Source organism: Otolemur garnettii, unplaced genomic scaffold (genome assembly GCF_000181295.1).
Source record: "Otolemur garnettii isolate 467f Iridium unplaced genomic scaffold, OtoGar3 scaffold00013, whole genome shotgun sequence".
NCBI lineage: Eukaryota > Metazoa > Chordata > Mammalia > Primates > Galagidae > Otolemur > Otolemur garnettii.
In genome coordinates, this window is record NW_003852408.1 from 8,563,032 (window position 1) to 8,577,416 (window position 14,385).

General features: G+C 39.1%; 1 pseudogene; it reads left to right on the forward strand.

The window, feature by feature from the left end:
* The window catches only part of LOC111723589, an 18,988-nt pseudogene extending 14,540 nt beyond the window's left edge, over positions 1 to 4,448 (forward strand).
* Positions 4,449 to 14,385: the final 9,937 nt, after the last annotated feature.

The window sequence follows — 14,385 nt, forward strand, 5'->3', positions numbered from 1 at the left end:
GAGGGGACAGACCCCAGGTGCTGAGCGGAAGGGGAGGGGGCTCCTTAAAGAGCATGTGGGGACCCTGCCCGTGTGCTTCACGGTAAGACACAACTGTAGCCCGTTGGTGTAGTGGTGTTTAGACAGAACCAAAAAAAATAAGAAAACATGAGCTCCAAATTGTTTTCCTGAGGTGTGAGAATATTGTAAAATAGAATCCTTTAAAAATTTCATGTCCTTTTCTGGTCACTAGTGAAATATCTTTTCTCTTAAGATAATTGGTGCTTTGCTTGCTGGCCAGGCGATGGTTGTTTCAGGCAGGCTCCCACTGAATTTGGCTTCTACCAGAGCTAGAATTTGAAGAACCAGCCCTTCTCTGGATTCCCTGCAAGGTGAAAGATCTGCCTTGAGTTCTGTTTGTGTCTGGAACCCGTGATATCCAGTCATTTCCATGTTTCAAAGAAGGATTACGTCGACCAGATTGGCTAAGCCTGATCACTGAAAACCTGAGGGAGAAATCTACCAGATGGAAGTTTGAGAAGTCACAATCAGATGTTCAAAATTATAACTCCGTTTCGTAGGTTCTCTCTATTTTGATATCACACTTCAGAGGGTCAGAAACATCAGGGGTTCTCTGTGATATAAGGGAGGGTGTACACTAGTATTCACCGTCCTAATCATCAGGATACTTCCTTTAACATTGGTTTACCAAAAAATGTTCTGGAGGTGTCAATTAAAAAAAATCTAAGTCAGAAACACAAGTGACATCAAACGTGCAAATTAAACACACGTTTTTAGCAAGGGATGCAAGATGCCCCTGTATTTTACTTCTCCAATTAGTCAAGATTTGGAGAGCTGCCACCAGGCCTCTAACTTCAACCTGGTCCGCTGGAGTTCTTGAGTTCATTCATAGTCCGAGCCCTCAAGAGAGTTCCCATAGTAAACTGGAGTTGTTAGATCTGGAGGGGTTTAGAGCCATTAAGATCCTTTTCCTATTTCTTCCTTTTACCTTTTCTTTTGTTTCTTGGTTTGAGGAGCAGAGGGATGTGGGGTGTGTAAAAGAGTGTGGGGGGTATATTGACAGCCATCTTTGTATGTGTGCGTCTATCTACCTTGTATAACTTTGGGGGTAGAAACAATGAAATTCTATCCAATATTGTCCAGGTGAAGCCCGTGGTTTCTTCTCTCCAGCTCACCAAACGGGGGTGAGCAGGGCGTGTCCCAATGAAAGGAGAAAAGCCTTCTGAACGTACTGAGTGGATTCTTGGCTCTGTGCAGGAAAGAATTCAAGAGCAAGCCCAATAGCGACAGGTGAGTTTATTGACAGAGACAGACAACTGATCCTACCCCAGTGAGTTGGAGTCTTCTTTCCAGCAGGAGGGAAGCCCCTTATGGAGCAATGGTAACGTGGTTAAATGTTCAAAAATTCCACTGGGAAACAGTTGTAACACAGCCAGCATTGTCTTGTTGTCAGGCCATGAAGTTCAATCATTAACTGTCATCACAGAAAGGTTAGCACAGTCTGTAAGGCATCTAGCTTAGTAATTCACCCATTTTCAAGTGGACCCAGCCTATGATTTCTTTGTTCAGGGTGGTTAGGGTCTGGTGGACATCAAAATGGATGCCCTCAGGTTCTCTTGACCTTCCTTTTCTGTCTTATTCCTACATTAAAATCTCTCAGCTCCCCAGTGAGGAGGGATGAGGCCCTGGGTTAGCAAAGTCAAAGATGCAGACCAGGCCTCGAGTTTCAGACAGGTGCCTTTGCTGAGGCGTGGACAGCCCATATTGTGGCAGGCACCCCTTCAGGAGCCTCTTCCAAGTTGCTGGGTGTGAGAGCCCAGGCACCTGTTTCTCCTTCCGTTTGTGGATTCTCTGTCCATCCAGTCCCACCCCCCCTAGATTCAGCAGAGAAAGCTTCTCTCCTCCCTTGGTTTCCTCCTTCAATTTCTCATTGTTATGCCATGTTTTTGCAGCTATCTTGCCTTTATACTTTACTTTCTTTTAACTTTTTTATTTCTTGAAACTTTTTGGCATATGCAAACCTTGGCTAACAAATCCAAGAAGCCTAAAGTGAACTTTAGGGATATTGCATATGATTTCTAGCTCCCTCTCTTCATTTTTTTGTTTTTTTTTAAAGAAGGATCACTAACACAACTTCATTTAGAAAGTAGTAATACATTTCTCAAATGCAAACTTGTTCAATGTTAGAGATTATTTAGACTTGAATATAACTTCTCTGATTAAGAAATGCATACGGAAAGGTTCTGGACCCAAAGATGAAAGATTATTCCAGGGGCAGCACCTGTGGCTCAAAGGAGTAGGGAGCCCCATATGCCGGAGGTGGCGGGTTCAAACCTGGCCCCGGCCAAAAACTGCAAAAACTGCAAAAAAATAAAAAAAATAAAAAAAATAAAAAATAAAAAAGATTATTCCGAGGTACAAAACTAAAGGAAAAGGAATCCCTGTTCTATAGGTATAGTGTGGTCTTTATTTCCACCTGTTTCCACCTGAATACAGGTGGGGTGAAATCAGGAAAAGAATTCCACACATAGGTTATGGCAGATGGGGATTTAAAGGGTCAGGGAGGGCAGCAATGGGCAGCATTCCTACTTCCTGGGAGGACCTGGGCAGGGCAGGTCCATTTGGGCGGGTACACCTGATTCTATCACATACTTTTCTCTACTTAGTCTGACTTTTAACAGTTCTCATGTACCTAGAAAGCTGGGGTCTAGAGAACAGGATCTCAGCACGTGCTTTCTTCTGAGTAAGAAAGAATATTGTGTATATAAACATTCTTGTGTAAATGTAGGCACAGGTCAAATGAAAGCTATTCTGCTATATCATGGTATTTTCAGATGTTTGGCAAGAACTAATAATTTAACACATTGAAGAGGTGTCTCTATGAGAAATAACCAGTTTGAGATAATTGGGTTTTCAGTAGTCCCTTTTTTCAATTGCAGAAGTTTCTTTATTAGCTATTTCAGTAAATCTAGATTATTAGGAGAAAACAAAGCATGAAAATGAATCTCCCCCATCTTTCTCTTTATATCACTCTTGAACTCCTTCCTGCTTCCAGGGGTCAAAAGTGCAATATTTTGCAGGTTTTTCTTCAGCAATGTTCAAATATCTTAGGCCCTGAGTTCAATGTGGTTTCAGTGGCTCAAGCTGTTCAGGCCACCAATCAGTTTTACGGTGACTTGAATGTGACAGGAAGAAAAATTGTCTTTGCCATTGATTCCATTGACCTTGGCACGCTATGAGAGTAATCAGTGAAGCTCTTCCTGCCGTTTACATTGAAGGTACCACAGTCATTAATATGCATAGGGTTCCAAAATGAACCACTTTGCTAACTGTTGGGCTGAGAGTTTTTCCTACAAGCAGTCTATGCCACCTCAGATAATATGACAGTAAGTCACATTATTTTGGGCATCTTGTTACTCATTAGAATGAGCAGTGTTGTCTAGATAAGTTTGGATTTTAGGCAAAAGATGTGTGATCTATCTACGTAGTTCTCAGGACAATATATTCATGGGGGATGCAAAGATCCCTTGACTAAAACTTAACTTTTGTTTGTTGGAAGTTACTAGAATAAACTTTGAAATAATAGGAATAATTTATTTTTAATATTCAAGATGTTCAAGTCTTATCCCTTTGCAAAATAAAAAGCTTTTATTTATTGTGTTAACCTGGTATTTACAAAGCTATAATCTTGAATTTAAGCCTATGGTTCCCCCAAATCCTTGCAAATCAAAAGAAAAGTCAGGTGCATATGTGTGGAGGAGGCTTCCATATATCTCTAGATCGCTATTAGATCAGGACAGAGGAAATACATGCTCTGGGGAAGGCTTCATCAACAATTGTCTTTATAAGTCACAGAAACTACCTGAGCCTCAGTTTTGTTTTGTTTAACCTGTAAAATAAATAAAACAAAGGAAGTAAACACATTTTAATTAAGCATATCTTAAATTCTATAAAACTATAAATCAGCTCTTACTTTTATTGCCAGTAGGCAATAACTTGCTACTTGTATCTTCCAGGGAATAAACTCATAGCCTGAGAACTTAAATGATTTCATACTCCTGAGTTGAAGAATGAGATTATTAAAAACATTAATCTTGAAATTGACAAGATTGTGAATTTTCCCATAGCTTTCATTTATTTGTTCCATTTGGTGAATAGCAAGCAATAAGTATTATTAATAGATGTTAGGCCAATTAAGGAAGAATTTCTGGGAATTGTGCAGGACATAGATACAAAATTTTAAGAGCTCCCCAGACAAGCTAATGAGTAGCCTGGTTAAGAATACTCACTGTGGAGGTATTCGGATCTTTCCTTTTCACATTTGAGGTCAAGCCCACTGTGCAAATTTGTATCCTGCCTAAAATAATGATTCAGCTGGACTAACTCATGCACGAAAAACAATCTTTGAGTTTCTGCAAACGCGGCTGACTAACAGCAGGGATGGATGAGAAAGAAAAGCTCGGTGGAGTGCAAAGCCTGCCCTTCACTGTCTGCCTGAAATGCAAAACTGCTGCAAGACTGAAGTTAGAGCAAATGAATGGGCAGTGCTTTTCCGTTTAAATTTTTGGTGGGTGTGTGTCTTCTATTTTAAAGAGATTTCATCAAGTTCTTTCTCTGTGATGCTTAGAAGCACTGAGCCATCCCAACATAGAAATTAATTATGCTAGAGAACACCAGGTACATGCTAATTATTGGTTGCTACAGAAACAGACAGCATATCAACAGGATTTCCTAGGACAATATCAACTTTATGTAATTTCATTGTTTTTAATGAAGTCTATTCATAAAATGTACATCTGCGATTTGATTGTCATTTTTTTAGCCATGTACATACGTGTGCATGTCCTTGCTCGTGTGTGTGAGTGTGTGTGTGGGGTTGGTTAGGAAAAGAATTTGGGCTCAGGGGTCCCATTTCTTATGTCAGAGAATTGGGACATTGATCTCCAGTGAGCCCCTCAGCTAATCAGAAATGAATTCATAAAACATACCAGAATCCCTGGGAAACACTGGATCCCATGCTTTTGGAGTTTGGAGACTCATCTATTCATGATAGTATCAGTGGAAACATTTCGTTAAAATTCTGTCCAGATAAATTTATGTTCAGTTCTGAAAATATGCTCAGTTAAAATTCTGTGAATTTAAAAAAATGTTTTAAAGTTGGATTTATATAGCACATATCCTTCTACAGAGAGCAATGCTGTTACTGTTAAATCATATTTATTCAAAATTCAAGACTGACGAGAAAGCCTTCTCAAACAATATTCTCAAACATACTACTGAAGTGTTTTGCAGCGTTCCCTAAAGATACGTTTTGTTGGCACACCTCTTGGGTGCAGGACACAATTACAAGAGGGACTCTACCTAACAAATACAAACATTGTAACCTAGTTGTTTATACTCTCCCATTAATCTGAAGTTTAAAAAAAAAGAAAAAAAAAGATGCATTTTGTCCAAATCCGGTTCTGTCCTAAAAATGCACTCAAATGAGGCTTGCTGTTACATTCAAGGTGAAAGCAGGCTTATTCTTTTAGGGTTTTGCATAATCACCCCACTCCCGGCTTCTCCACCCTTGTTTCAAACAGGTTTCTCTCTGTCTCTGTCTTCCTTCTTCACTCCCAGATACTCCCCAGGCTGTCCTAACCTGAGCACTCTTGACTATACTATTTTTACCACCTGGATGGTTTCTCCTGGCTTTTTTTCTTTTTTAATTTGTGGATGTATTTAGTTTTAGTTATCAAAAGTCTCTTTTGTATTCATAGGAAATGAATCCATAAAAACTGAAACTATCCAAAGTACCCAAGAGAGGAACTGCTGTTTCATAATGACTGTTCCCATAGTGATCTCACAAGGTATGCAAAACACTTGGCCACTCTGCAGTCAGCACATGGCTGCGGGTTGTCAATTCGCCCATTGGTGGGTGAGGGGAGTCTGCCTGTAGCCTCAGAGTCCTTGCAACAGGCAAAAACACTCACCAGTAGCAGAGGGCTGGAAGCTGCCATGGAATTTAGCTACGTGGGAAGCTCCTTGCTGCAGAATTGTCAAAGATTTAGGAATATGGAATGAAAACTCAAACTGAGTACTTTTGAAGATAAGCAGCCTTGTTTGATGCCGAGTCCAAGATCAACTTCTAGACCAGACAGACAGCCTTGAGAATGAGGTGACAGTGGTGGGATTTGCCCTTGACCTGTGGGTCATCGTTAGCAATATCCAGCTGTCTGAATTTTAAAATGCACAAAGGTAGGATTAGAAGTGCCAAGGACTTGAACATGAGCCATGCCTTTTTTCCAGGCATTTCCTTCATGATTCATTTTATTTATTTATTTATCATTGTTTAGGATTCATTGAGGGTACAAAGAATTAGGTTACACTGATTGCGTGTGTAAGATAAAGTCCCTCTTAAAATTGTGTCCTACCCTCAAGAGTTGTGCCATACATTGTGACCCCCCCATCCCCCATCTCCTCCCTTCTCACTTGCTCATTCCCTTATCCCCGCCTGTAATAGCTCATCTATTGCCTTCATATTAGAATTGAGTACATTGGATTCTTGCTTCTCCATTAGTGTGATGCTTTACTAATAAGAATGTGTTCCACTTTCATCCAGGTTAATACAAAAGATGTAAAGTCTCCATCTTTTTTAGTGGCTGAATAGTATTCTGTGACATACATATACCACAGCTTGTTAATCCATTCCATTTGGTGGGCATTTAGGCTGTTTCCACATGTTGGCGATTGTAAATTGAGCTGTATTAAACAGTGTAGTGCAAATGTCCTTATGATAAAAGGATTTTTCTTCATCTGGGTAGATGCCTAGTAATGGGATTGCAGGATCAAATGGGAGGTCTAATTTGAGTTCTTTGAGGATTTTCCACACTTCCTTCCAAAAGTATTAGTTTGCAGTCCCATCAGCAGCATAAAAGTGTTCCCTTCTCTCCACATCCGCACCAGCATCTGTAGCTTTGAGACTTTGTGATGTGGGGCATGCTATTCTCACTGGGGTTAGGTGAGATCTCAGGGTGGTTGTGATTTGCCTTTCTCTGATGATTAGAGATGAAGAGCATTTTTTCATATGTTAGCCATTTGTCTGTGTTCTTTAGAGAAGGTTCTATTGATCTTTCTTGCCCAGTGATATATGGGATTTTGGGGTCTCTTTTTGTTGATTAATTTGAATTCTCTATAGATCCTAGTCATCAAGTTTTGGTCTGATTCATAATATGAAAATATCTATTCCCATTCTAAAGGTTATCTGTTTACTTTAGTTGTTGTTTCCTTAGATGTACAGCAGCTTTTCAGGTTAATTAAGTCCGATTTATTTATTTTTGTTGTTGCAATTGCCACATAATTCTTCATAAAACCTTTCTACAGGCTGATATCTTCAAGTGTATTTCCCACACTTTCTTTGAGGATTTTTATTGTTTTGTGCCTTAGATTTAAATCTTTTATCCATCTTGAATCAATTTTTCTAAGTGGTGAGAGGTGCAGATCCAGGTTCAGTCTTTTACATGTGGTTATCAGGTTCTCCCAGAACCATTTATTGAATAGGGATTCTTTTCTCCAGTGTATGTTCTTGTTTGGTTTATTAAACATCAGGTAGCTGTAAGAGGTTAGTTTCACCTCATGGTTTTGTACTTGGTTCCAAATGTCAGTGTCTCTATATTTGTGCCAATACCATGCTGTTTTGATTACTGTGGCTTTGTAGTATAGCCAAAAGTCTGGTAGGGTAATACTCCAGCTTTGTTTTTATTGCTAAGAACTGCCTTGGCTATATAGAGTTTGTTTTCGTTCCATACAAAATAAAGAATTATGTTTTCCAGATCTTAAAAATATGATGATGGTATTTTAATGGGGATTGCATTGAATCTGTAGATTTCTTTGGGAAGTATAGACTTTTCACAACATTGATTCTTCCCAGGCATGAGCATGGTATATTCTTTCATTTGTTAATATTTTCTGCTATTTACTTTCTTAGGGTTTCATAATTTTCTTTGTAGAGGTCCTTCACCTCTTTCATTAGGTATATTCCTAGGTATTTCTTTTCTTTTCTTTTTTTTTTGAAGCTACTATGAAGGGAATGGTGTCCTTCATTGGCTTCTTATGTTGGCTATTATTGGCATATACAAAGATGACTGATTTGTGGACACTGATTTGATATCCTCAGACATTGCTGTATTTTTTGATCACTTCTAGGAGTCTTGTGGTTGAGCCTTTGAGGTTCTCTAAGTATAAGATCTTATCATTGTCAAAGAGCAAGAGTTTAACCTCCTCTGCAGTCATTTGGTGCCTTTTATTTTCTTCTCTTGCCTGATTGTATTGCTAGAACTTCCAGCACTATTTTGAATAGTAGTGGTGATAGAGGACAACCTTGTCCAGTTCCATTTCTAAGTGGAAAAGCTTTCAGTTTTACTTCATTCAGTATAATATTAGCTGTGGGTTTGTTGTAGATGGTTTTGCTCAGATTAAGAACCGTGTCATATATGCTTAAATTCTTAAGTGTTCTAATTAGAAAACAATGCTGAATTTTATCGAATTCTTTTTTCTGCATCTATTGAGAGTATCATATGGTCATTTTTTTTACTTCTTTTGATATGGTGAATTATGTTTATGGACTTGCATATGTTAAATCAGCCTTGCATCCCTGAGATGAAACCTACTTGATCATGATGAATATTTTTTTTCGATATATAGCTGTAATTTATTCACTAGGATTATATTGAGAATTTTTGTATCTATATTCATTAATGAAATCAGTCTGAAATTCTCCTTTTTAGTTGGGTCTTTTCCTGGTTTTGGTATCAGGGTGATGTTTACTTCATAGAATGTGTAGGGAAAGATTCCTTCCTTTTCAATTTTTTGGACTGATTTCTACAGTATGGGTATAAGGTCTTCTTTGAAGGTTGGATAGAATTCTGGTGTGATGCCATCTAGACCAGGGCATTTTTGTTGTTAGGAGATATTTTATTGTTTTTTGATCTCAGTTCTTGAAATCAATCTGTTCTAGAGGTCTATTTCTTCTTAATTAAGTCTAGGGAGAGGGTGTGATTTCAGATATTGATCTATTTTCTCCACGTTGTCAAATTTCTGGGCATAGAGTTTCTTATAGTACCCAGAGATGATCACTTGTATCTCTGTGGCATCTGGTTTCATTTCCCCTTTATTATTTCTGATTGAGGTGATTAGAGATTTTACTTTTCTATTTCTAGTTACTCTGGCCAAAGGTTCATCAATTTTATTTATTTTTTTAAAACACCAATCTTTTATTTCATTAATTTTCTGAATGATTCCTTTGTTTTCAATTTTATTAATCTGATTTAATTTTGATTATTTCTTTTCTTCTGCTGGGTTTGAGATTTGATTGTCTTCTTTTTCCAAATCCATAAGATGATTCATGAGTTTGTTGATGCACTCTCTTTCTGTTTTTCTTTTTCTTTTTCTTTTTTTTTTATTGAATGGTAACTGTGTACATTGATGCACTTTGGGGGTACAGTGTGGTGTTTTCATACACAATCCAAGACACTTCCATCAAACTGGTTAACATAGCCTCTGTTTTTCAAATGTACACATCTAATGCTATATATTTCCTTCTTAAGACTGCTTTTTCTGTATCCCACAGGTTTGGGCAACTTGTATCTTCACTGTTGTTAAGTTTGAGGAATTTAACAATTTTTGCTTTCATCTCTTTCTGAACCCAGCTATCATGCAGCATAAGGTTGTTTAATTTTCAAGTCTTTTGTGGGGATGGACGTTTTTGTTGGAGTTGAGTTCCACCTTTATTGCCTTATGGTCTGAGAAGATGCAGATATGATTTCTATCTTTTAATTTTGCTGAGGTTTGATTTGTATCCTAGGATGTGGTCCATTTTGGAGTATGTACCATAGACTCATGAGAAAAATGTATATTCCTTAGCTTTGAGATGGTGTGTTCTGTATATGTCTATTAATCCCATTTTTTCTAGGGTCACACTAAGTCCTTTGTATCTTTGTTTAGTTTCTGTTTGGAGGATCTGTCCAGTTCTGTGACAGGGGTATTAAAGTCCCCAACTATTATGGTGTTATGGGATATCATATTGCTCAGATCCATCAAGGTCTGTTTCATAAATCTGGGAGCATTTAATTTGGGTGAATAAATATTTAAAATTGAAGTGTCTTCTTGTTATATTGTTCCTTTGACCAGTATAAAGTGTCTATTTTTCTCTTTCTTAACTTTAATTGCTTTAAATCCACTTGTATCTGAAAATAAGATTGCAATCCCTCCTTTCTTCTGATTTCCATTTGCTTGAAATACTGTTTTGCATTCCTTAACCCTGAGTCTTGATTTGTCCTTCAAAGCCAGGTGTGTCTCCTGGAGACAGTACATGGATGACTTATGCTTTTTTATCCAGTCAGCTAGCCTGTGCCTCTTTAGTGGTGAGTTCAGTCCATTGAAATTTATTGGGAGAATTGATAAGTATAGTAGTGTTCTACTCATCTTATTTTGTGAAAGTCCATTGTGTTGTTTTATCCTTTGTGCCATTGTGCAAGCTAAGTTTTGACCATTAGCTTCTGAGTGTTTATTTCAGTGGTCATCTTTTGTGGTTGTCAGTGTTGAGAATAGGTGTATTTCCTGTAGAGCTGGTCTTCTGGCAAATTTCTTCAGTGCTTGTATATCCACTAAAGATTTGATTTCTCCATTAGTTTTGAAGCTTAGTTTAGCAGGATACAGAATTCTGGGCTGAAAATTGTTTTGTTTAAGAATGTTGAAGGTGGATGACCATGCTTTTCTGGCTTGAAAAGTTTCAGTTGAAAATTCTGCTGTTGGATGGTGCCTGTGGGTCAAAGGAGTAGGGCGTCAGCCCCATATGCCAGAGGTGGTGGGTTCAAACCCAGTCCCCAACAAAAACTGCCAAAAAAAAAAAAAAAAAAAGTCTGCTGTCATCCTAGTGGCTGCCTCTGTAGGTCAGTTGGTGCTTACTCCTGGCTGCTTGCAGAATTTTTTCTTTCATCTTAACTTTGGACAGGTTCATTACCATGTGTCTTGGAGAGGCTCTGTTTGAGTTGAGCTGACTGGGGTTACAGTAGCCATCTGAAAGGAATGTGTCAGGGTCTCTAGTAAAACTTGGAATGTTTTCATTTATGATAGTCCCCAGTAGGGATTCCATTTCTTTGGAACAATCTTTTCCCCCTTCAGGAATCCTTATTATTTGTATGTTTGAATGCTTCATGGAGTCTCATAGTTCTCTAAGTGCCTGTTCTGCTCTCTCTCTTTTTTTCTGCCTCTTTAACTACCTGGGTTAACTCAAAAAATTTTTTCTCTAGCTCTGAGGTTCTTTCTTCTCCATGGTCTAACCTATTTTTGATACTTTCTACTGCATCTTTACATTCCCTGATTGTCTCCTTCATTTCCTTAAGCTCTGCTGTATTCTTTCTATATTCTACATATCTCTCATCCAATTCTTGGTGCTGTCTTTCCATTTTCTCATCCATTCCTTTTATTGTCTTTATCATCCATATTTTAAGTTCATTTTCTGTCAAGTCTGTTAATACTTTATAGGTGGAGTCTTCTGTAGTAGCTACCTCATGGTCCCTTGGGAGAGTTCCTCTATTTTGGTTTTTCATGTTGCCAGAATTTTTCTGTTGGTTCCTCCTCATGTGTTCTTTCTTCTTGTTCACCTCCTTGTCCTCCTTTTTCCTTTTCCCTACTCCTTTGTTTCAAACAGAAGTCCTTGCTCTTGATGACAGTACATTGCAATAAGTCACCAGGACACCAGAAGGCAATGTGGCTTTTTTAGGAGACAGCACAGCCAGAAACCTCTATGGTCCTTATTCCAAACTTAGTTGCCTTCAATGATTGCCTGATTGTTTCCTCAGCATTCATACTCTGCAGGGTTGAGATCTTAAAGCTCACAAGATTCCTTCAGGGTCAGGTCTCACACTGCCCCTGATTCCAGTTCCTGTGGGGTACAGGAGTCCCTCAGCCTGTCCAAGAGTGGAGTTTTGATCGCAGCAGGCAATATTAAGGCTGCCATGTTTTAAGGCCCCTGCTCAGACCTTTTCATGACCTTCCCACAGTGGCAGTCCCCTGACCACTGAGACCTTCTCACTATGGCTGCCCCCCAGCCGCCAAATCTATGGCAAATCCACTCCAACTGGCATTCAAATCTGGTTCCTACATACTGCTTGAGTCCGCCCACTCTTCCAAGCTTTTCACTCAATGTGTAGCTTCCTCCAACAACTGAAAACTCCAGAAAGGCTTCCTCTCATCCTAGATCTCTGTGGGGGGAGGGCAGCCGATCTCGGCCAATCAGAATTACTTTCCTAATTCATCAGATTTCCACAACTTTGCATTGTACACTGTATCCAGTTCACCACCCCCTCATTGTACTCCCTGAGCTATGACTCTAGGTGAGGTCCCATGCCAGATATGGCTGGGTTCTCTCCTTTTCCCCAGTCATTCTAGGAGAGCTCAGCTGGATAATCCTTCTGGTCTGCCATTTAGCCACTCTCTTCTCTCCTGGCTTTTGTGACATTATTATTTCCTCTTTACCTTTGTACTCTTAGCTTAGCTATCTCTGGTTCAGGGACACCTTACCTGACTTTACTTACTAGACAACCATCTTAATTTAGATAAGCCAGGATCCTTAATTCCACGTATAGCCTTAATTCACTTTTTCCATGCAACCTTGAATATTCCCAAATTCCTGGGATTAGGACATGGACAACATTGAAGGAACCATTATTGTGCCACAGGGTCCTAATAAGTATAGGGCCTTGATGACAGAGGAAACTTAAACAAGGTCTGTTCTACTCCTGGAAAGATGTCATCCCCACTTCAATTTCTAGAACTTTCACTCTATTGCCAATCTTGACACCAGGCTGCTTTCAAACCTGTCTATGATATGCCAACACGGATTCTAAGAAAAATATCTTAAAAGGATAATGAAAGGGACAGAGGAATCCTTACATAAGCTAACTGACTCTTTGGACTCTGGTTTTATTATTTATAAAATGTGAGTATGGAACTAGGTATTCTGTAAAGTACGTTGAAGTCTAGGAATCTTTAAGCAGAATATAATAACAGGACTTTATAAAGGTAATGATTGAGTCTCCTTGGGAATTTTAAATTACCTTATTTCTGAGAACTGGAAACCTTAAGAATGCTAAACATCACTCTGACTTCTGTTTTGGTTCCAACCTTTCTGCAAATGGATTCATGGAGAAGTTTGGTAAAATACATGAGCCTAGCTGAAATCTCATTTTTAAAAATGTTTTGGTAAGATTCTAATTAGCTAAGAAGGAATTTGGAAAACTTATGATACACAAGATACTGAGCTTTTTAGTTTCTACAAGATTCTGTGGAGCTAAAATTAACTGGCTCTTTGGTATACATCAATTTTGGGCTTAGCTCATAGGCCCTCCCTCCACTCAACCTCAGATAATAGGGATGCTATCCCAGCCAGATTCCCAGGGCTCTGATTTTATACCTCTCTTAGACTTCACATTCTCAAGGTTAAGTGCCTTTTGCCCACTGCTACATTCCAAAGGACATGGAGGTTTTATCCCTCACTGTCTCTCCTGCAGAGCGTTTGAACATACCAGGTGCTTAAGCAAGATTTGTTGGATGAGATTTATTCCAAATGGTGTTTTAGGGAAAGCTGGAGGTAATAAAGAGGCACTTAGTATCAACTCATGGTAGTCAATGGAGGTCACAGCTGATGTTTAACAGCTCATCTATGTTCTGCAATGGACGAAGTAAAGGATGGTATCTGCCAGTGGTTGATGAAGCCTGAAACTTAGTGGAGTAAATAGCAGCTACTCTAAGGTGGAAAGAGGAAAGCCATTCATTCCTTCAGTGGCTGTCATGGGTCACGGTCATTATCTTATAGGACTATTTCTGTGCACAAACCACTGGTAATCAAGATTTTCTCCACCTGAAGGCTTTGTTCCTTCTGTCTGAAATGCTCCTCCCCCCAGATCTTTCCAACTGGCTTCACATTAGATGTAGTCTTTTTAAGAGACATTGACCCTCCCCACCCACCCTACGTAAAGCAGCTCCAGTTCTCACTATAGTACACGGCACATGGTAATTGCCTTTAAAATATTTCATTCCCTTAATTCACAGCCAGGAATGGGGCAAAGAAAAGGTTTTTGGGCTCCCAAAGGCAAACCGTAAACCATTCCCTTATTGTCTAAACTCCACCTGCCCCCACATCCCTCACGCAGCCTGCTGTTTCTCTGTTCCCAAGGCTGCGGTTTTACTGCTTTCCCATGAACACTGTGCACAGCTGATTCACAGTTTGCCTGGCCCAGCCAGACTGAAAATGTTGCGCTGTTTATCAAAAATAAGGAAAAAGGCCGTTTCTTTTCTCCTTAGTCTCTCTCTTCCGTCATGGTGTTTTTTTTTTTTTTTTTTTTT